The following is a 22881-nucleotide window of genomic DNA, read 5'->3' on the forward strand; positions in this document are numbered from 1 at the left end:
AGATACGGGTACTCCGTATAGTCGCACTATCTCCTTAATATATAATTTTGCATAATCCTCTGTTGTATAGGTAGATCTGACCGGTAGGAAATGAGCGATTTCGTGAGCCTGTCGACTATCACCCATATAGAATCAAACTTACGATGGGAACGAGGTAAACCTATGATAAAGTCCATGTTAATCGCTTCCCATTTCCATGTCGGGATCTCTATAGTCTGCATTAGCCCTCTAGGCTTCTGGTGCTCTATTTTCACCTGCTGGCAACTAGGGCATTGAGTGACATACTCAGCAATGTTCTTCTTCATATCGTTCCACCAATACACATCTTTAATGTCATGATACATCTTTGTCGACCCAGGGTGAATGGAATACCATGAATAATGTGCTTCTGACATAATTCTGTCTCGTAGCCCTGCTACATCTGGAACACACAAACGACCCTTGTATCTGAGAACCCCATCTCCTTTGAGTTCTAATAACGGCTTCTTCTGTTGTGGGACCCGATATCTCAACTTCACTAACTCTGGATCCTCGTATTGCCTCTCCTTTACTTCAACTATGAGAGATGATTTTGCAGTATTTTGGAGTACAACTCCTCTATTGCCAGAGTCCACTAACCGAACCCCCAAACAAGCCAATTGATGAATCTCTCTTGTTAATTGTCTTTTCTCGGCCTCTACATGTGCTAAGCTACCCATAGATCAGCGACTTAAAGCATCTGCTACAACATTAGCTTTCCTTGGATGGTAGAGAAGGTTAACATCGTAGTCTTTCAATAACTCAAGCCACCGCCTTTGTCACAAATTCAACTCTTTTTGCTTGAAGATATATTGCAGGCTCTTATGATCTGTGAATACATCAACATGCACACCATATAAATAATATCACCATATCTTAAGTGCATGGACAACTGCAACTAACTCGAGGTCACGGGTCGGATAATTCCGCTCATGCTTCCTCAACTGCCTTGAAGCATATGCAATTACTTTCCCATGTTGCACTAGGACACATCCTAACCCGACACCTGAGGCATCACAATACATGGTATTTCCCATCTATCATGATATATGTCTATATTCATACAATTATACAAGAAACCTTGTATAGAAATTTAGGCTACTAAAGATAAGGTGAGTCTAGACTAAAGGAAACAGGAAAAGTATTAAACACAAATCAAAGAGTACAAAATTGCGGGATTTATATCTTTGGATGGTGAAACCTTCGAACAAAAGATTCTGTATGAGGTCATTCAAAAAGGGAAGTACTACCTAAGACTCATCCAAGTTTTGGGAAATGGCCAATTCCTTAAGTGGAGAGAAGATCACAGATATACATGAAACTAAAATGAGCAACTTCTTTCTCTTATGGCAAAATAAATAATCAACTCTACTAGATAAATATGATAAAGACTAAGTATTGTAAATAACTTGTTGTGTAACATTTGTTGTGAAATGCCCTTAATACACGTGTTAACTAAACCTTTTGTTGACAGTACACTCTTAAAATTGGAGAAGGGATTGGCTTCCACGTTTTGGGGATTAATTTTATCCCCTATTTTATTAATTAACTAGGTAATGACCCGTTACCCGATAATTAACCAATTACCCACGTAATTAATTATTATCTCAAACTACTTAAAATTTTACTCATTTTTAATATACTTTTTAGATCATCTATCACGGTCATATGGTACCTTACATGGTACTAGTTTATAATTATCGGGTATTATTACTTGATCCGTATTTTATTCCAACTTGGCCATTTTCAACGAAACTCATTTTCTCTAATTCGTACATCCTTTATCCTTCATGACACTTATTTATTGCTTGTTATAAATAGAATAAGTACGTCAAGATGATCTCATCCTCGCGTCTACGTTAGTTAACTGAAAACAAAATTGTAACGTACGAAAACGCGAGATGTAATAGGTAGGCCGTAGCCCCCAGGGGGCGTAGATTTAGCCATTTGTATATAGCATTTTTTAAAGCACGTTTGCAGATGGAGATTGCATTTTTCCGTATATGTGTATAAAAGAAAATCTTCCGACTATATTTCTTTTGTATCTCTTTTTGTCTCGAATTTGGCCAGGTGAACTGGTCTTTGAGTTGGTAAGAATCCTTGGATTCGTGATATGAACCTGGGGTTCATTAGGCTGGCCCGTAGGCTCTTACGCGCTTGGTCGATGTGACCTTTTATGTGGGCTGGCGACAAATGGCTCTTACGCCTCAGGCCGATGCAACCTTTTACTGTGGACTGGCAAGATGTAGCCTTTTACTGTGGGCTGGCGACAATGGCTCTTACGCCTTTCTCTTAGGCATATTTAGTTAACTATTTTGGGTTCAGTATCTGAATCGGGTTACGACTCGAGCTCATTCGACCCTCAAGTTTTGTATTTGTGCGGGCTGGCGACAATGGCTCTTATGCCTCGGACCGATGCGACATATTATATATGTGTGGCCCTGTGGCTCATTAGGCTGGCAACAATGGCTCTTACGCTTTGGGTCAAAGCGACCATTTATGTGGGCTTTATTTTTCCCTCGATAAGGATTTTTGAAATAGTGTTTGCCTGACTCTTTGACGGCTTAATAAAAAACCTCGATTTTGAGTCGTTATATGGCGATGATCGAGCACCTCAGGACGTTTGTCTCGGAGGCTGAGTATCTCGAAGCAGATGTCTACGAGCTTACATGGTCGAAGCTCTTTTGCCTGTAACGAGGGTAGCCTGTTCAACCGGTTCTTTTTGAAGTAGATTCGAAGTAATTAAATGCCTGTAATTCTGTAGCACCGATTGGGCGTCCCCGAGTCACGTTAGTTTGGCCGGTACAGCCTTGTGACCGGAGTCATTTGTGTTCGGTCGGAGCCTTTGAATCCCGAGTGAAGTTTCGGCATCTATATCGAGGGTATGCCTTTTTAGGGGTCTTACAAGTTCGATATATAGACGAAACCTTGAGATGGGGTTTATGCTTTTAGTAAGGTCCTCAAGTTTTACATGCCTTTGAGGTCTTACAGTTTTGCATGCCTTCGAGGTCTTGCAGTTTTGGATACTTGGTACAAGTATTGTTCATGTCTTGCTTGAGGTCTTACAGATATCGTTATTGCTTTATGTAGGTCTTACGAGACCGAGTCTGCCCGCTTGGGGTTTTATGGCCTCGGGTTTTTTAATGAATGGCGATTGGCAACAGTCGCCGAGTCATCGAGGGGACCTTGTCTCGGAAGCCGTTACTTGTAAATTTTGTATTGCCTCATTGAGGGCTTACAATTTCGGAGATCCCGACCCTGAGGTCGTGCATTTTTTGAGATTTTGACCCCAGTCCCAGAGTATTCGGTGCACTTTCGGCCTTGGAGACGTTTCATGGTTTTCATGTTGCCTCATTGAGGGCTTATGAGCATGGAGTCCCGACCTGGAGGTCATTCAGGTGCTGAATTGTTGACGCCAGTCCCCGAGTGTTTGCGGAGGTGCCGAGCTTCTTTTGGAGTTTGAGATGTTTTGATAAAAGATATTCTTCAATTATTTGGTACAAGTGTACATGTTTTCGCCGTTAGGGGCCAGCTATACAGACACGGTTCGTTGGACTATTTGTCCCGATACATCATTTTCTTATTGGGACCCCATTTGGCGTTTCTTGGCTTTTCCGAGTGGATGGCCTCCCGAGGGGATGCCCCCCAGTGTTTGAGATTTATTGCAAAATAAGCCTTGAACACTTGTTGGATCTTCCTTATGTAGCATATAGATGTTTCCTCATTAAAAACCTTGTCGGTAAAACCCTTCTCGGGATGAAACCCGGCCGAAGGAAAAGAGTATGATACATGCTTTTGAAACCTAAGGCCTTCGGGCTGGGAAGAGCTTTGGTTGTTTCGATCAGATACCTGCATTCTGGTTAGTATAAAATGCAATTGACAAAGGGAGACGGCCATACCTTAGTGCAAGCGACACTTCGGATCTCGGTGTGACTCAATCATTTATTATGAGGACTCGGTACGATCCTTTGTTTTGTAAAGTCGGGTGTGGCCGAGAATGTAACTTGTCATCATTATTTTATCATTTGCTTTTCCTTTGGCTCCTTCGGTGGTGGAGGTATTGGCACCGGCGCTATGTCATGCACTGCGAACATTTCCTTAGCCGCATGTTGCTCCTCGTAGACGGTTTTTATTCCATCCCTTGTTGGGAATTTCATCATTTAATTGATGGTGGATGGTACTGCTCCTCGTAGCCTTCCTATCAAGCCGTTGTATCTTATGTCTCCATCGATGACATGGAATTCGGCATTCTAGGTCGTGCCGGCCATGTTGACTGGGAGGGTGATTTCTCCTTTTGTTGTTTCACTTGCCATGTTGAATCCATTGAGGACTCGAGTGGCGGGCACGATTTGGTCAAGAAATCCAAGTTGCTCTACCACCCTCGACCTGATAATGTTGGCCGAGCTATCTGGATCCACAAGTACACGTTTAGTTTGAAATGTATTTACAAGGAAAGAGATTACCTGTGCATCATTGTGAGGCTGAGACAAGGTCTCGATGTCCTCATCGCTGAATGTGAGAGCATCCTCGGGTATATAACTCCGAGTTTGCTTTTCCCTGACGATAGATATTTTTATTTTTCTCATCACGAGATCCTGTGGGGAATCGATGCCTCCCAAGAACATGTGGATGACATGTTGTGGCTCATTTGTTTTGTTCTTCTTGGCTGCCTCTCTTTCTCGGAACTGATTTTTGGCTTGGTCGCTAAGGAATTCCCGGAGGTGACCTTTGTTAAGTAGTCGAGCTACCTCTTCCCGGAGTTGGTGGCAATCCTCGGTCCTGTGGTAGTGGTTGTTGTGAAACTCGCACACTAAGTTATGATTCCTTTGTGAAGGATCTGATTGTATAGGCCTGGGCCAACTGGCATCTCTGATTTTACTGATGGCGAACACGATGTCCGATACATTGACATTGAAGTTATATTCCGATAAGTGAGGTGCCTCCGTTGGCCCTGTGTTCCTATCGAATCTGTCTCTATTGATGATTCCCCGAGGATTCTGTCCTCAGTCTATCCTTCGATCATTGCAAGGTGGGTTGCGCCTCGGAACGTTCCTTCTATCTTCAGTGTACGGCTGATACCTTTCTTTGTTTGGTTTTGGCTCTTTCGCTAAAAGCCTGCTTGGGTATACTGAGCCCGAGGGGGCTCCTAGCTGGTCGTCTTCGACCCTGAGTATCGGTTGTGGACGTCTAACCAGGTCACAATGGGATACTCGGCCATATTTTGTTTCAACTGCTTCGAAGCCACCGACCTTTGTTCATTCAACCCCTGAGTGAAGGCCTGCACTACCCAGCCATCGAAGACTGACAGTAGTTCCATTCGTTCCATTTGAAATCGAGACACAAACTCTCGTAGCATTTCGCTCTCCCTCTGCTTGATCTTGAATACATCAGATTTCCTTGTTGCTACTCTGATGGCACTGGCATGTGCCTTTATGAAAAAGTCTGTCAGCATGGCAAATGAGTCTATGTAGTTAGGGGCTAAGTTGTGATACCACATCATAGCCCCTTTCGAGAGTGTTTCCCCAAACCTCTTTAGCAAGACGGACTCGATCTCATCATCCTTTATGTCGTTGCCCTTCACTGCACAAGTGTAAGCAGTAACGTGCTCATTGGGGTCTGAGGTCCCATTGTATTTTGGGAGTTCTGGCATCCTGAACGTTTTTGGAATGGGTTTCGGGGTCTCTTCCTCTAAGAACGGACTTTGTATGAACTTCTTCGAATCCACGCCTTTTAGGACCAGGGGCACTCCTTGAATTCGGTTGACCCTGGAGTTGTAAGTCTCGACCTTTTTGTCGTTGGCTTCTATCATTTTCTTGCCGATTCGATCCTTCTAGTGAGGTCCTCGAGCATTTTTACGATGGCGAGATCAGTCATCGACTCGTAATTGCTCGATTTCTCCGGTGCATGTTCGGTCGGGGGAGCTTTCCGTGGTGCACTGTGCTAGGAGTTTTCTGGTGACTTTACAGCTGAGCAATAGCTAGTTGTTATGTCTGAAAAATTTCAAAAATAACATGAACTCTAACCTCTCGTTCTTCCCTAGTTGGGATTTTCTGAGCTTCTTGTTGATCCCCTTGGTGCACACTCCTAGCAGAGTGGGAGCTTATGTCAATGTGTTGGGCGTCGCGTGAGACCGCATCCGTGGGGACTGGCTCTGGTGCATTCCTAGGGTTTTGTGGTGGCACACCAACACCTAGAACAGCCACACCATTTTCCTGAAATCGAAACTTGGACAAGAAAAAGCGTGAAAGATAACTTGCGTTATGTGGTAAAATAATCACTATTATTTTTAGCCCCACGGTGGGCACCAAACTGTTTACCGTGAAAATGGTAATAACAATTAAATTTGATTATGAGACTCTAAAAATACGTGATCTATTTTTATGTTAGTTGTTAAGCAGTTGATGATATGCATGTGAGACCTAGAAATGAAATGAGAGTTAACGATATGGCGATAATCAAACCGTTAAGCTAATTATCGGCACCTCGAGCTTGTCGATTCGGGGCCTCGAGGTCGATCCAGGGGCTCGGCAGGGAGCTATCGAGGGGGGTCTAAGTATGTCTAACAGTTATGACAGAATCACTAAAGGCTCTTTATGGCCAATGATAATCAATATGAAGAACAATAATGAAGATAATAAATGAAAGCAACGATAAATGGGAGCAATAATATCGAAGAATATGTTAGAGAGCAAAGAAAATGTTCTTGTATATTTCTTGGGGAGCAACATGGGTTTATGAAATAACAAGGATCCCCTTTATATAGGAGGGGAATCCGAACATAGTACAAGACGCATTAATTACAAAGAAAAAAGGGATGGGACAGCTATATGACACCCTGATTCAGGGCTAGGGTACCACTAGGCTCCGTCAGTCCTAGTCATGTACCTTGGGAACTCCCCATCTCTATCATAGTTGTGGTCAACATTGTCCTTAGGTCGAGCGTCAACGAACCTCGAGGGCAGAAACTCGACCATAACCTTGTAGCTTCGAGACTTCGAGATGGTCTTTTGAGGTGCCTCGATGACGAGAAATTGGACCCCCTGATTTCACCGTGTACAATACTACTTACTTTTAATACACTTTATACACCTTAAGATCAGGGGCATATGGTACCTTGTATGGTACTAGTTCATAAATAGCAGGTATTTTAGCTCGGGTCGTATTTTATCCCAAAATATTAAACTTTGATGAAATTCATTTTCTTCGATTTGCTTACCCGCTCACCTTCACGAATTTACTCATCACTTGTTTGAAATAGAATAATGCTTATAATCTCAAAATAATCTCATTCCCGAACTTACGTCGATTATCTTACGACGAAACTTTAACATATGAAAATGCGGGATGTAATATCTCTTTTCCAAGCTTCCATCAATTTACTTATGGCGTACTTTCACGTACAAAAACATGGGGTGTAACATCATTCCCCCCCCCCCTTGGAACATTCATCCTCGAATGTTGACTGATGCACTTACCATTCTCATAACCCATAGATCTTGCGAATACTTTAATACTCTCCTTGCCATTTAGGCAACTGTTCTGTGAATAAATCCAAAGGCCAGGGCATTCCCCCCTTTAGGACTCTTTCCCACACTATGGCTTGTGATTGGAATCCTTCCAATCTCGTAACTATTGCTATATTCTATCATGTAGCCTGTATGATACTGACCTTGTAAGTACGCCTATGCTTCCTCCAAATCTTCGCCAATCTCTAGGCCTCACTTTGTAAACATGTATAGAGCTTGATAAAATGTCTTTCTGGGCATCTATAGGTATACTAAAGTTCTTTGCTCGGTACTTTGTTGAACTTACTAATATTGCTATATCTTATTACATAGATCCATTTATCCACCCATCGAGGTGGTTCATACTATACCATGACACTTACTTCGATTTATTGTTACTGAGGTCTACTACCAAGCTTTAGGATACGTTCGTTGCTTATCCCATGTGTATAAATCTATGTCTTTTAATGTTTCCTTCTTATTGTTCATCTTAAGAATGACGGCCTAACCTCACCTCATACTTTGTGACTTTTGTCCATCCATTATTGATTCACCTTAATGTTGATCTATCATCTACCAATGATAACTTGATCTCTTATGTAACACTGTCGCTAAGGCTCTACGTCTCATCGGGGACATTTGGAGTAATTAGTACCTAGGGGCGATACTATACTTTCATAACCCTATTTCATATCATAGTCATCCCAATGTGCTTTGCCTTACGTGGGTATTTTAATTCTGTACAATTCATGAAATCATTACTTAATCGAAGGCCCAAACGTCATCCTTTGTCTATCACAATTACACCCTTATTCTACTACCAGAGCATCATTCCATCTCTTCTAAATGCTATTAGTCTTAGACTCCTTTGAGTTCATTCAGGCTATACTGAGCTTTCTATAATAGAGAAACCATCAGCTCTTTTGTTTTCCTAGGCTTAATCCCGAGGACTTATCCATTTCTCGTCACCTTCTCACTCGCCCTTTCTTATCCTTACTCCTGCCTTCCTAAAACCTTGTCGCTTTGCGATACTTTAGCTTGCGACCTATACATATCTATTTATATTACTTGCATCCTTCCTTCAACTTGCTTGCACCATAGATTTCTTTCTATTATTCTGGAACAACAAACGAGGCATCACATCATCTCAAACTCTTCTTTACTCGTTTAGCTAGACCTCTCGATAGTTAGAAACCATAGGTTGTAAGATATGCCACTAATGACACCGCTATCATTCTTGGATACTGAATCCCAGTGCTTCAAGCCTTCTATATGAAGTATGGACTATTCACCACTTTCTGCATTTGAGTATATCGTACGTTCTTCATCTTTACCTTACTTACCTTAAAATTTTGCATCACATCTTCTATATCTTTCATGATCTCTTACACATAGGTATAATTACATCCACAACTTGAAGCTCTATTGTAATACTTGCACCTCTGGTGTATACACAATTCGGTGAGAGCTTCATATTGACTTCTTATAAGGCTGGTACTTTTCTGACTAGCTTTATTGTAGAGTTGTTATAGAATATGGATATTATACTATTTCTCTTGTACCTCTGATATTAAGAGTGATTCTGCAATGTCCTCAATCACGATTTCTATAATTTTCTGGGTCCAATAATCAAACTCATGATTTACTTTGTTGATGTAACTCTTTAGTTTCCTTTTCCTTCTAATCAGCCTTTATGTAGGCGTAAGCTATCTTCCGATTTGCGGCTCATGGTATTACTTTAGCCTTTCATGGACGCTATGGAATATCATGATACAATCTTTTAACAATTCAATCCCTTGTCTATGGCCTTGACTCAGTTCTTTCTTTTAACTTATATCGGAGTCTTCTATGGCTGTATGATTGGCAACATATATGCTGCATGGATAATAATCTGAAACCTTAAGTGCGTTCAAAATGTAACTAACTCTGGATTATTGATCGAATAATTCCTTTCGTTCCATCTCAACTTTCTTTAAATGTAAGGAATTACTTTTTTCTAATCGTTCTACTACTTATTGCATAAATACTTGGCTTATCTTAGTGCCCACACATATTGGAATTCCCTACAACCCATATGATCTTGAATATCACTTTTTGATTTTTTTTTTCTTCTTCCCGTTCATAGCCACGAGAGGGGCCACTTTCTTATGGAGTACATACAATGTTGTTATAAGACTATTATTACAAGACTATTTCTTCTTCAAGTTACTATGCTTAGGTTGAAGCCTTTTTCCTTATTTCCTCAGCTAGTCTTTCATTGTAGTACTTAGGGAGGACCCTCTGACTCTTGTAAATCTGTGAGCTTATTACATCGTATACTCGACGGAATTTTTTATGTCCTTCTTTGCCTATAATTATTCGCAGTTAGTTACCTCCATTCCCTTGTGCTTGTAGGGTTGCTTCTGAACTGATATTTTGACTGTCTTCCCAGTGGCATTCTCTTTTATTTCCATAATACTCATATGGTACCTTCTAAACTTCCCCAACTCCTATATGAATATATCTCAATGCTAGGCTGAATTCCCCATGTTGGGGTTCCTTATGTTTATCTTGCATTGATCTGTTGATTTGTCTTTATCCTCTTGTCTAGCCATAACTAGGCTCTTCCTGAATCAACTACTAATTACTCGTTGGCTCATTCTCATATAAATATTCCGGGTAATCTTTCTTGGGTTATTCCTTTTATCTTAACTTACCTCTCGCACTGGCTCCTTATTTATCAAAAACATCCCGGGTTGGAACCCTTACTTCCTTTCCTTGACGTCGTGCTCGCATAATGTTCTGGAATCGCAGCATATTCGTAGGATTTGAATAAGTGCAATCTCATCCCTTTCTCATTTTTATCGCATTCTTCCTTTATCATTCCATAGTTACTAGAACCACTTAATTTTGACTTAAGTTCACATGACTATATATTCCCCCCTTTAGGGGAAAACTAAGATTTAGAGCTACGACGATCTACCTATAGATGTTTTACCTCTTCAACTTTGACGTCTTTTCACATCATCGATGACCCTTACTGGCCTTGCAGAAATCCTTTTGTACCAAGGATAACAAAATTGCTTAATCGCGAGGGTGACACTTAGTGTAACTAACACACACAGTCCCTTAAGCTAAATTTTGCTTATATTTCTTGCTTTATGGAAACGTTTTCCTGAATGACCTTTAATGGTTATTCTTCTGTCGTCCATTCTATTATCACTGGATCGCAATCTCTGAATTTCTCATGATGCCGACTATTATCAAATCACTTAGTACCTAATTCATGTTTAATTTATCTTGTTCACCGGTCCTATTGTTTTCTATTATTCTGGGGTCTAACATTTCTGATGTGCTGGAGAATTTCGGCATATTTAATACAAATTGCTTAGATTTTATCTTGTTTTAAATGCAATTATCTTTTATACTTATGTAATTTTAATATTTTTTGCAGCGTATGAGGTTAAGGACCCGAGAGCATGGAAATGAAGTCAAAAAGCTACAAAAGGACAAGAAAAGAGTAAAATGCGATCGCGGATATGAAAATTTGGACCACAAATCCAACATGCGGACCGCATAATGCTCAAAGGAATCGCAAACCCCAATAGTCTGTTGGCCAAAGTCCAGTGCAAGAAATGCGGTCCATTATGCGACCGCATAACAGGTTTGCGGGCCGCATAATGGACTGTAAACTCGTTGTGAAAGATGCTGAAGGTTGAAAATGCGATGAAAAATGCGATCGCATATCGACAATGCGGACCGCAGAACTTGAATGCGGTGAATGCCTGGAAACTAGGGTTTGAAGATGCAATGGCCATGAAGAGAATGCGAACCACATGTCTGTTATGCGACAGATATGCGGTCGCATAATTGACCTGGAAGGGTATTTTTGTCCGACTTTGGTCCCGAGTTTTGTCCCACTATAAATAGATTTATTGGGGTTGTGTGGGGGCATCTTGTCTTGTTTTTGAGATACATTCCAAGTCTTTAATATTCCTCTCTTTTGGAAGATTTTGTGTGAAGAATCTTGCACTTTGTAAGCTTTATGGCATTTAATATTCTCATCTTTTTGTATTTTAGCATGTGTAGCTAACTTTAAATATAAGGTTGTGGACCCTAAATGGGTGTTTAACATTGAATATATGTATAATGGTTGGTTGATATATATTTATTTCTCATTCTTCATTTATTGTTGGTGGTTGCAAACATTAACAAGTGCCATTAAATTCTTTCTTTACTTGGAAAAGTGAGTTAGAATTTGGTAAAAGTAAATATCAAAGACTCAAGGCTTTAAACCTTTTTTAATAGAATCGCTTAGGAATAAGTGGGTTTTATTTGACATATATTGATTGTTCTTAATTGCAACTCTTTTATATTTGGAAAAATCATAAAGAGGAAATACTACCCAACTATTGGAAAATATTGGATAGTCATTTAGGAATCATTTGCATATCTAAAGAGCCTTCCATTAAAAATGTATCATATTAACATCGATAGCATTACATTTCATTGAATGGGACACAACCTTGGTTTCCTTAATCGAATTATTTACATTCTCAACGCTACAGTTAGTTATTTCTTAAAATAACAATGATATCATACTCTTGTTACAATTAACCGAATAGAATTACGACTTAAGTCAAGTAACACACTACTCGAGTAACCTTTTCATGCCTATTCCCTGTGGGATTCGACCCCAACCTTGTTGGGTTATTATATTTGACACTGACTGCCTTACACTACTTAATTAAAGTATAATTTGAGCGTATCAAATTTTGGCGCAGTTGCCGGGGAATACGATTTTGAAATTACTAATTAGTGTGTGCTTTACTTTGCGTCTTATTCTATTCCATCACACTTTGCTTCTTTTGCTTGGTGTTGATAGGAAAACATGGTCAAATATGAAGAAGAAATGGAGGAACAAATGGAAGAAAATCCTTTTGCGGACATAGATGAGTACATCGAGGATACAAATGCTATTGTACCTCCGGTTGTTGGTGCTGCAACTTTCAAGGTGGAACATGGTTTAATCCTTATGCTCCAAGCGGAGGGGTTTTTCAGGAATTCCATGGATGATGATCCGACACAACATCTTAGAAACTTCTTGGGTGTATGTGCGATGCATAAGCAGAACAACGTCTCTGATGATGCCATAAGGTTGAGGGTGTTCAAGTACTCACTAGATGGGGAAGCAAGGAAGTGGCTTCAAAATATGCCACCAAACACCATTCATTCTTGGCCTAAACTTGTCTGAGCATTCTTAGCTAAATGGTTCCCGCAAAGTAAGAAGTCTGAGCTCCGGGATAAAAATTTCTTTTTCAAGCAAGTACCGGGAGAACATCTACATGAGGCATGGGATCGATTCAAGTTATACTTGGTAAGGTCTCCCAATCATGGTTTTCCGGATTCTATTTTGTTGGAGAAATTCCACATGGGTTTGGATCCTATGAACCAATCTATAGTCAAGAATGCAGCTGATGGATCTTTTATGGACAAATCATTCACAAGGGTCACACAAATACTTGACAAAATGGCAAAACATATGCAAGCAAGACACTCGATAGAGTGCAAATGAATTACAAGGTGACTGAGCAAGAACTTCTTGCCATTGTCTATGCCTTTGAGAAATTCCGGGCTTACTTGTTGGGATCCAAGGTGATAGTGTACACAGATCATGCTGCTCTTCGCTATCTTATGGAAAATAAGGATGCAAAGCCTAGGTTGATTCGGTGGGTCATGTTGTTGCAAGAGTTTGACTTCGAAGTCAAAGATAGAAAAGGGACGGAAAATCAAGTGGAGGATCATTTATCAAGGCTTGAAGAGGAAGGGAGACCAAAGGGAGATCTTGAAATCAATGATGCGTTCCTGGATGAGCACATATTGGCATTATCTAGCACTTTTGCTCCTTTGTATGCCGATATTGCTAACTACTTGGTTAGTGACCTTATTCCGGATGGATTGGAATCCTATCAAAAGAAGAAGTTTTTGAGAGATTGTTGGCAATACTATTGGGAAGAACCATCCTTGTTCCATGTTTATGCTGACAACATCATCAGAAGGTGTGTTCCAGAAGAGGAGATTAGGCCAATTCTAAAAGCATGCCACGACTCACTGGTTGGGAGTCACCATGGGGGATATTGAACTGCGGCTAAGGTGCTTGAATGTGGTTATTATTGGCCATCGATTTATCATGATGCCAATCAAATAGTCAAGGCTTGTGACCAATGTCAAAGGCAAGGATCAATCTCCAAGAGGCATGAAATGCCAATGCACTTTGTTATGGATATAGAGATCTTCGATGTGTGGGGAATTGATTTTATGGGTCCCTTTGTAAGCTCATGTGGGATGAAATATATCTTGGTAGTTGTGGACTATGTGTCCAAATGGGTTGAAGCAATTGCATTACCAAACAACAAGGCAAGGAGTGTGACCACATTCTTAAAGAAAAACATATTCAAACGGTTTGGCACTCCTAGAGCCATTCTTAGTGATGGTGGGTTTCATTTCTGTAACAAAGCATTCACGGGGCTACTAGAGAAATATGGCGTCAAGAATAAGGTGGCCACACCTTATCATCCCAATCAAGTGGCCAAGTTGAAGTTTCCAACCGGGAGATAAAGAACATTCTAGCAAAGACTGTCAATGTAAACAGGACTGATTGGTCAAGGAAGCTAGATGACGCATTATGGGCATACCGCACGATGTGCAAAACCCCTATTGGCACTTCTTCTTATCGGTTAGTCTTAGGCAAGGCTTGTCATCTACCCGTAGAACTGGAGCACAAAGCCATGTGGGCTTTAAAGAGGTTGAACTTGGATTGGGCTGAAGCTGCAAATTTGAGGTTAACACAACTCAATGAAATGGAGGAATTCTGTTTCCATGCATATGAAAGTGCAGCTGTGTACAAATAAAGGATGAAGTTTGTCCACAGCAAAAAAGATCTTGAGAAGGGAGTTCAAGTCGGGTGACTTGGTTTTGCTCTTCAACTCAAGGCTCAAATTGTTTTCGGGCAAGCTCAAATCGAAATGGTCCGGTCCGTTTAAGGTGGTCAATGTCTCTCCCTTTGGAGCTGTGGAACTAGAATAGGAGGATGGGCTCTGAACCTTCAAAGTAAATAGCCAGCGAGTCAAGCACTACTTGGCACGCATGGAGAAAAACACTTGGTTGAGCAGTTGGCTCTCAAAGATGGTCAGTGCCTGACCAATGAGTGAACCCAGAGAAACGCCAACTTCGTCGTGCCGCGACATTAAATCAAGCGCTTCATGGGAGGCAACCCATGTGTGGTAACACCCTTTTTGTCCTTTAAATTTTATTTTTTTAGATAGATTAAATTGAGCAATTTAACGTATGTGTAGAGTGCAGGGGATTCAAAAGATCATAACACTGGGTAAAATTGCATGTGAAAGGGAAGAAAAGTCACCATGGGAAGTTTGCTACACATATGCGGTCGCATTATCACTATGCGGACCGCATTGTGGTCGCAAACCCAGACAGTTTGTTTGGCTTAATTTGGTGGTAAGAATGCGGTGAAGAGGTGCATTTTGCGGACCGCATTTCAATTATGCGATCGCATAGTGCACCGCATTTTGTCCTCAAGCAACTCAAGCTGAACCCACTGCATAACACATTGCGAACTTCACAGGTAAGTCCCCTCGCATATTACCAGCAGTCACACAGTTGGAAAACAAAAGAAAAATTCTATTTTTTATCAGAAATAAAACGAAACAAAATGAAAAAAAAAAGGGAAAACGGCTAGTTGAATCAAAGAAAGTAAGACAACACCTGAGAATTCATCTCCCAAGTGTGCTTGTTAATTCACCACTGGTATGTTTTCCTTTCCCGCTTTGTTCCATGTAAATTTTTTGTTTAATTGTATTGTGTTTTCCTAATTTTTGTTTCCTTTAGTTTTGTTCCTTTTTCCTCTTTGTATATGGGTATCTGTTCATAATGTGAGGGGGTTCTGGTTAGGTAGTTATGTTTGGGGTGCTGGGTAGTGAATCTAGGTCCGCCATTGTTGAGGGTTGAGTTCAAAAGTTGAGAATGATAACTTCTGCGGACTGCATAATTGATTTGCGGTCCGCATTGTTGCCGCAAAACAAACCCTAGGTGGCTTGAAGAAGATGACAAAATGCGGTGACTTTACGATCACATAAGTTATATGAGGACCGCAAAGTCACCACATACTGAGATAGTTTCTTTGCTTTTGTAGCATGCATTGTGGCCATTCCGCGATCGCAGATCCATATTTGCGGTGGACTTTGCGATCGCATAGTGTGATTATGTTTTTCCAAGCATTTAAGTATGCGAACCGCATAATGGATATGCGATCACATAACCCATCGCATACCTAGATCATTTCAACAGGTAGAGAGTTTGTGACAGGTTTGCGGTCCGCGTAGTGGTTATGCGACTGCATAACCTATCGCATGCTTGCAATTTTTTGTACTTTTTCTGTTATTGCCGACTGTGTTTCTCATATTTCATTTCTGTGCAGATATGGCTCCCAAGAAACATGTATCTTCTGCCAAGAAAAGGGCCTCCACCAGTCGTCAAGCACAACAAGCAAAACGTTCATGACCGGACCCTACTGCTACACTTCCCTCCCAGTCTGATAAGGAGGAGACCTTGCCCTCAATTGACCTACAAGCTGAGGCAAGAAGGAAAAGCGGAGATGACTTCCAACTCAGGTTTGGGGTCGAAGGGTCTAGGGAGCTGATTGAGAAGGGCTCACAAAATGTAAAATTTTGGCCAAAAAGCAACTAAGTCTGAATGGGCTACAGGAGCAGTACCCCCACATATTGGAGAACATCAAAGCTAGAAAATGGGAGTGCTTTACTGAGCTGCCTGATGACTACAATGAAACACTTGTCTATGAGTTTTATGCCTCTTATGGAGCCTCTAGGACTGCTCACCACAAGCGCAATAGAGTTTTCTGTGATACTGTCTTGGTTCGGGGTAAGCAAGTGTTCTGCAGTAGTGATACCATCAATGAGTTCTACTTCCCTGACTGGAGAGCATAGTTGGATAATGAGCATAGTTGGATAGCGTCAGTAATAGCCAAGGGGGCCCCTGCTTGGATTAACCCTTTGCAAAAAATATTCAAGGAAGATCTCACACGAGAGGGCAGATTCTGGCTTAGCTTTGTCACCTCTCGATTGATACCATCTAGAAATGAGACTGACATAAGCATTGAGAAAGCTCTTCTCATTTCATGCATTATGACGGGAATCAAAATTGATGTGGGTGATTTTATCTTCCGAGAGATAGGGATCCGGGAAAAATAGACCGTCATATCACTTCCATTCCCATGCTTGATCATAGCCCTCTATAAGGCTGTGAAAGTCCCTACCATGCCACACACTGACAAGACGGGGAAAGCGCTGAAGGATATTGATATCACGCACATTAATGATGCAGCAGATGTTGCTCCCCCAGAGGTTCAGACTCAGATTCCTGCTGATATAGAGCCCTCAAATTCCCAGACTCCTGTGTCTCCTCAGGTTATTATTGCATCCACTTCTCCCCGCCCTCATCAAGCAGGCATTGACTCCTATCCAGTCCTTAGTGATGGCCATCCAATAGCAACAGACATCTTATGGGATCGCGTGAAGCAGCTTGAGGTGTGAGTGGAAAAGATAGAGCGGGGTGAGGTTGGTGACTTGCCAAAGCTCCGTGATGATGTCGCCACAATGAAAACTGAGCTCCACAAAATGCAAACTCTGGAGTTCGATCTATCCTCATTTATGCCCAAGGAAGGTGAGCAGGGAGCAGACACAGCAGTGGTTGGATTGGATCTTGACTTCTACACATTGATGACAGACCCTGCACCTTAGCCTGCCGAGGCTTCCCAGCCTCCAGCTCCCCTCTTCATGTATTGACATTCCTTCTGAGGAGGATTCCAGCCACTCTGCAGAGTCTGTAGGTGGGGAGGTAAAAGAGGAAGATACTGATGAGGAGTCATGGTCCGAGGAGGATGAGGGCCCTTAGGAGAAGGGTAAGTAGATTGATGTCCCGATAGTTGAGGATGAAGAACAGGCCACAATTCAAAAGGCGATAGCATATTCGCTAGCAGACATGGTCTCCCCAGCAGATCCATCGACCACTCAACCATCCACGGGCGAGGCTAGCAGATCACAGGCCCCAGCTCAAGTGTCAGGCCATCCAGAGATCCCTCCTCCATCAGTGGAGGTCAATCCTCAAGCCGAGATCTCATCGGTCCCAACTTCAGTATCAGAGGGTGACCCCACAATCATGCAGCCGGCTTTCGACTCCCATAGTGCTTAGTGCACCTCAGGGAGCTCCTAAACTCTGTTTTATATTCTTATGCATTTGGGACAATGCATGCTTTTCAGTTGGGGTGGTATAGCCTTGTACAAACTTTTTGGGAATTAAACTGTTGTACATGTTTTTTGTGTTATATATACAAGAATCTGTTTGTGTTGTGAATCTATTTATACTTGTGTTGTTCTGTTTATACTTATGTTGTGTTGTATGTACATAGTTTATCTTTGTATATATAAAAAACAACCAAAACAAGTCGATAGTTGTATGTTGCAATGAATCCCCCTTGGTTTTTCTTCGTCGGGTTCTTTTCCAAGGGTGTAATAGTAGAACCAGGGCAGTAAACTAAAACATTTTGACTGGTTTGGTATAATTGTCTAGTTTCAAGCATGCATGCCTGTAGATAACCTATCCCTTCCATTAATATAAAAAAAATGAATGATATCAACTGTGTGAACTTGAGGCTCGCTTTTTGACTCTATGCTTACCTAGAGTTATACATGTAAATATGATGGAAGCTTCGAGTTGCCAAGTGTTGACTCGAGGGCTAAAACTATGTCGAGCCAAACAATTCATGTGCCATGTGTGTGAGTCTTCGTATAAATCATTCTGGTGTTTACTTCTACCAACTAGAACTTGCCCGGTTGGTCTTTCGATGTTAATGATAATTACATTTGATTGGAGAAATGACCTTAGGTATTCTTTGTGATTTTGGAAAACCAGTTAGCCTTTCAATCTACCCATTGCACAGATATTATCACTAGTTACCCATTTGAGCCGTAAACCTTTTCTTTGGCCACCTCGCTACAAACCTTTCCCCTTTTGTAAAATAATTTCCTATTTTGAACATGTCCCTCCTTGAACATTGAGAATGAGGCTAAAAGCCTAAGTTGGGGGTGTGGTGTCAAGCCGGAAATTGGCAAGGTTATACTGTGAGTATGGGAAAGTATACCTTGAGATAGGAAACTATTCAAGCTCCTAAAGCAAAGTAAAAAAAAGAGATGTATGTATATATATAAATATGGAGTCTTGAAGAAAATTAGAGAGGTGTTGAATGTAGTTCAATGTGGGAAATTAGGAGCTAAGGAGGGCTATGTGGTTTGAAAAGAAGCAAAGAGCAACAAGAAAGAAAATTGTGAGTAGTGTTCAAGGAGGCTTAGTCACTCATACCCAAATGCTTATCCAACCCTTCCCTAAACCTACATTACAAGCTTAAAAAGTCCTTATGGGATCTCCAACCGAACGTTCTTTGAGAGTGAGTGTATTTGTGAATTCGTCCATTTTTGTTGTCATTGTAAATATTGTGAGTTTGGGACTTTCTTTCTAGTGAGGGTATATGAATTGTGTGGTTGGACAGAAGTTGAGTTTTTTAAGTCAAATGCAAGTGCACTCAGCTGAGGGTAACATTTTGTCAAATTGGTCAAGGCTCAAAGTTTCACAAGTTGATTAGTTTCTTTGTAAATAATGATGGTTCAGGAAGGGTAAATAAACGAAAGTGCATGCTTATAGTACTGACAACCAACACCGTCCACGGTCACTATTGTTTCATATCGTTTAGATGGAGTCTAGAATAGAATAGTTTCGTTGTAGTTGCTTGAGGACAAGCAAGAGTTTAAGTTGGGGGTGTTGATGTGCCGGAGAATTTCGGCACATTTAATATAAATTGCTTAGATTTTAGTTTGTTTTAAATGCAATTATATTTTATACTTATGTAATTTTAATGGTTTTTGCAGTGTATGAGGTTTAAGGACCTGAGAGCATGGAAATGAAATAAAAAGGCCACAAAAGGACAAGAAAAGAGCAAAATGCAATCACGGATATGAAAATGCGGACCGCAAATCCAACATGCAGACCACATAATGCCCAAAGGAATCGCAAACCCCAACAGTCTGTTGGCCAAAGTCCAGTGTAAGAAATGCGGTCCATTATGCGACATTCAAAGCTAATATGAAAATCTCACATTAGCATAACTCAAAACTGGTACTGTTCTCAATTCTCATAACTTCTTAGCTGAAAATGGGTTATCTTACTCTTTTATGACTAAGGGAGGCATCTTCAAAGCTTTGTTTTCCTACCCTAATCAGTTAAGGCAGATAGCTTTAACTGATATCCACTATACTTTGAGGTAACATAATATGTAACAACAACACCGTTCGACCTCCAGTAAACTCAATCGTCAACTATTTTAGGATAGCCTTGACAGAGATGATAGTCACTCGCAAACAATGTTTCTGCGTTTTCTGCATTTCTGCACATTAATTTTGAATTTTTGCAAAGCATTCTACATTTTCGCATAGCGTTCCGGCAATTTCTACGTTTTTGCACAGTGTTTCGACATTTTCTGCTTACTGCACAGTATTTCTTCATTTTTGTACTGTGTTTCTATAGTTTCTACATTTTTGCACAGCGGTTCTGCTTTTTTCACAGTGTTTTTGCATTTCTGCATAACATTTCTGCATTTTCTGCATTTCTGTACAACGTTTCAGCATTTCTGCACAATATTTCTGCATTTTCTGCATTTCTGCATGTTACTTTAGGATTTCTGCACAGTGTTCTGCATTTTTGGGTGGCATTCCGGCAATTTCTGCACAGCGTTTCAGCATTTTCTGCACAGTATTTCTGCATTTTTTCTGCATATTTTCACAGTATAATGATTCTGCATTTCTGCACGATGTTTCAGCGTTTCTGCATAATATTTCTGCAATTTATGCATTTTTGCATACTGTTTCTGCATACTGCTTCTGCATTTTCTACATTTCTGCACATTACTTTAGGATTTATGCACAGTGTTCTACATTTTTGTGTGGCGTTCCGGCAATATCTGTGTTTCTGCACAATGTTTCAGCATTTTCAGCATAGTTTTTCTGTATTTCTATGTTGTGTTTCTACAGTTTCTGCATTTTTGCGCAGCGGTTCTGCACAAGAAGAAATTGGCGAGGATGAGTGTGTTAGAGACGAAGCTATGGACGTTGATTCTGCTACAGGTGGTATGTCTTAAACTTAGTAATTTTGTGTGCGTATTGTATTCTTTTCCTTATGTCTTGGTTTTTACATTAGGGACATTAGATAAGAAGAAAGTTCGAGGTCAAACAAAATGTAAGATGATTCATGCAAGAAATTTTGAGGAAAGACAGGAAGTGACATTTAATAAAGGACAAGTTGTTGGACCAACCAGCAAAAGAGTGTCTGAGTTAAACAACTTTATAGGAACAATTGCCAGGAATCCCAGATTTATCACCTTGTTGTTCACTAGCTAGCATGTTGTCACTGATGACATTAAACAACGAATGTGAGAATATGTCAATGTAAGAACGATCAATTTTCAATTGTGTATCTTATTATATTTCTTACTAAACGAAGATAACATATATGTTATTTTTCATAGACCAAGTTCATCATTCCAGCAGAAGGAAAGAAGTGGGTGATGGATGTTCTTCGCGATGCTTGGAGGCGACACATGAGAAATATTAAGAAGAATCATTTTGATGGGTATCATACTATTGAAGATATGTTAAAACAACATCCCGTTGAGATACCAGAAGTTCAATTCCTCCAATTGATTGAGTATTGGAGGGATTCAGATGTTCAAGTGAGATTAAACTATGTGTTTCTACTCTTGAACATATTGTTGCATTATTATTTTTTTTCATTTTTGATTTATTAATTGGTAAACTTCTTTTGATATTAGGCCATATGCAAATTAAATTCTGAAAATAGACAAAAACAAAAGTGGAGGCATCGGATGGGACCTATTAATTTTGCAAGAGTACGCGTGGCATTGGTAATATTTATTCGATACTTTGTGAAAAATATGGCTTTCATTTCTTTACATACTTTTTTTGAATACATTTATGTTTGTTATTTATTTCTCTGATATAATTTGTAGCGTGCAAGTAAAGAGAACAACGAGAAGCCATCTAAGTCTGAAATGTTTATTGCAACTCGTACAAAACAAGGGAAGCAAGTTCATGAAGATGCTCAAATTGCAATAGTAAGTCATGTTGCAACTAATATATTATCTGGGACTTAGATTCTTTATATGGTTCTCACAAATTTTTTTTGACAGTCTGAGCTTCAAAACCGTCAAAACTCTGGGGAAACATCGGATTGAAACATTTAGGGCAGTGTTTGGAAAGGAGCAGCCTGGTCGAATACGATGCTATGGTAGATCAGTGACAACAAATTTTCTAAAAAAAGATGAGGAAATCAATAAGCTTCAACAAAAGCATAACAATGAAGTCTCTACTTTGAAAGCAGAAATACAAGAAATGAGAGAAGAAATGCAAGAATTGAGGCAATTGTGTCATTGCTTTAATCTATTGGTGCAAAATAATCCTAAATTTTTTAGTTCAAATATACAAGGGTTTGTTGGATCTAACCAACCTTCTCCAGTTGATGCAAGCAGCGCACAGGCTATAAGGGAAAAATATCTCCCACATTCTTCTGGATCAACCCATGGTTCAATTCTTGAAAAGGTATTTAGACTCCAACTTGTCTTGCAAACTATTATAATAGATATTAAGTTCATTAAATTGATCAATTCTTTAATTAATCTCAAAAGTCTTATAGATCATTCATTGGTTATGGAAAGATGTGGGGTCTATATATATGTTAAAAAGGGGATTGTTTTTCGATGCCGACGAACTCAACTTTTGGAGTTGCTGTTTTATGTGAAAAAAGTTGGTTGTTTTCCCTATTTGTTATGGAGTTTTTCGGTTGGTTTTTGGGGTGTTAAAAGGTCGTTTTTGGGCTGATTTTTCACTGGTATATTGGGGTCGTTCGGGGGCTGATTTAGAGCTGAAGTTTAGAGGTGTTTCGCTAGAGTTTGTGGCCAGTTTTCATGGATGTTTAGGCTGTATTTTAGTCGACTTTTTTGCTGGAGTTGAGCAGCAATTTTGGTGGTTGTTTGGAGTTGTATTGGCAATTTTTTTATGCTGTGTTTTTTGTTGGTGAGAACACAGTTTTGAGAAATATCGTTTGTTCTATATTATAATAGTAAAATCTTTCAAAATAAAGAGGAATTGAAAAACGAACTTTTTGGTGGGGATTTGGAATCATAGTGACTTACACCAAGCTTCTATTTCTTGTTAAGATTAAC

Source organism: Nicotiana sylvestris, chromosome 6, assembly GCF_000393655.2.
Source record: "Nicotiana sylvestris chromosome 6, ASM39365v2, whole genome shotgun sequence".
In the NCBI taxonomy this organism is placed as follows: Eukaryota; Viridiplantae; Streptophyta; class Magnoliopsida; order Solanales; family Solanaceae; genus Nicotiana; species Nicotiana sylvestris.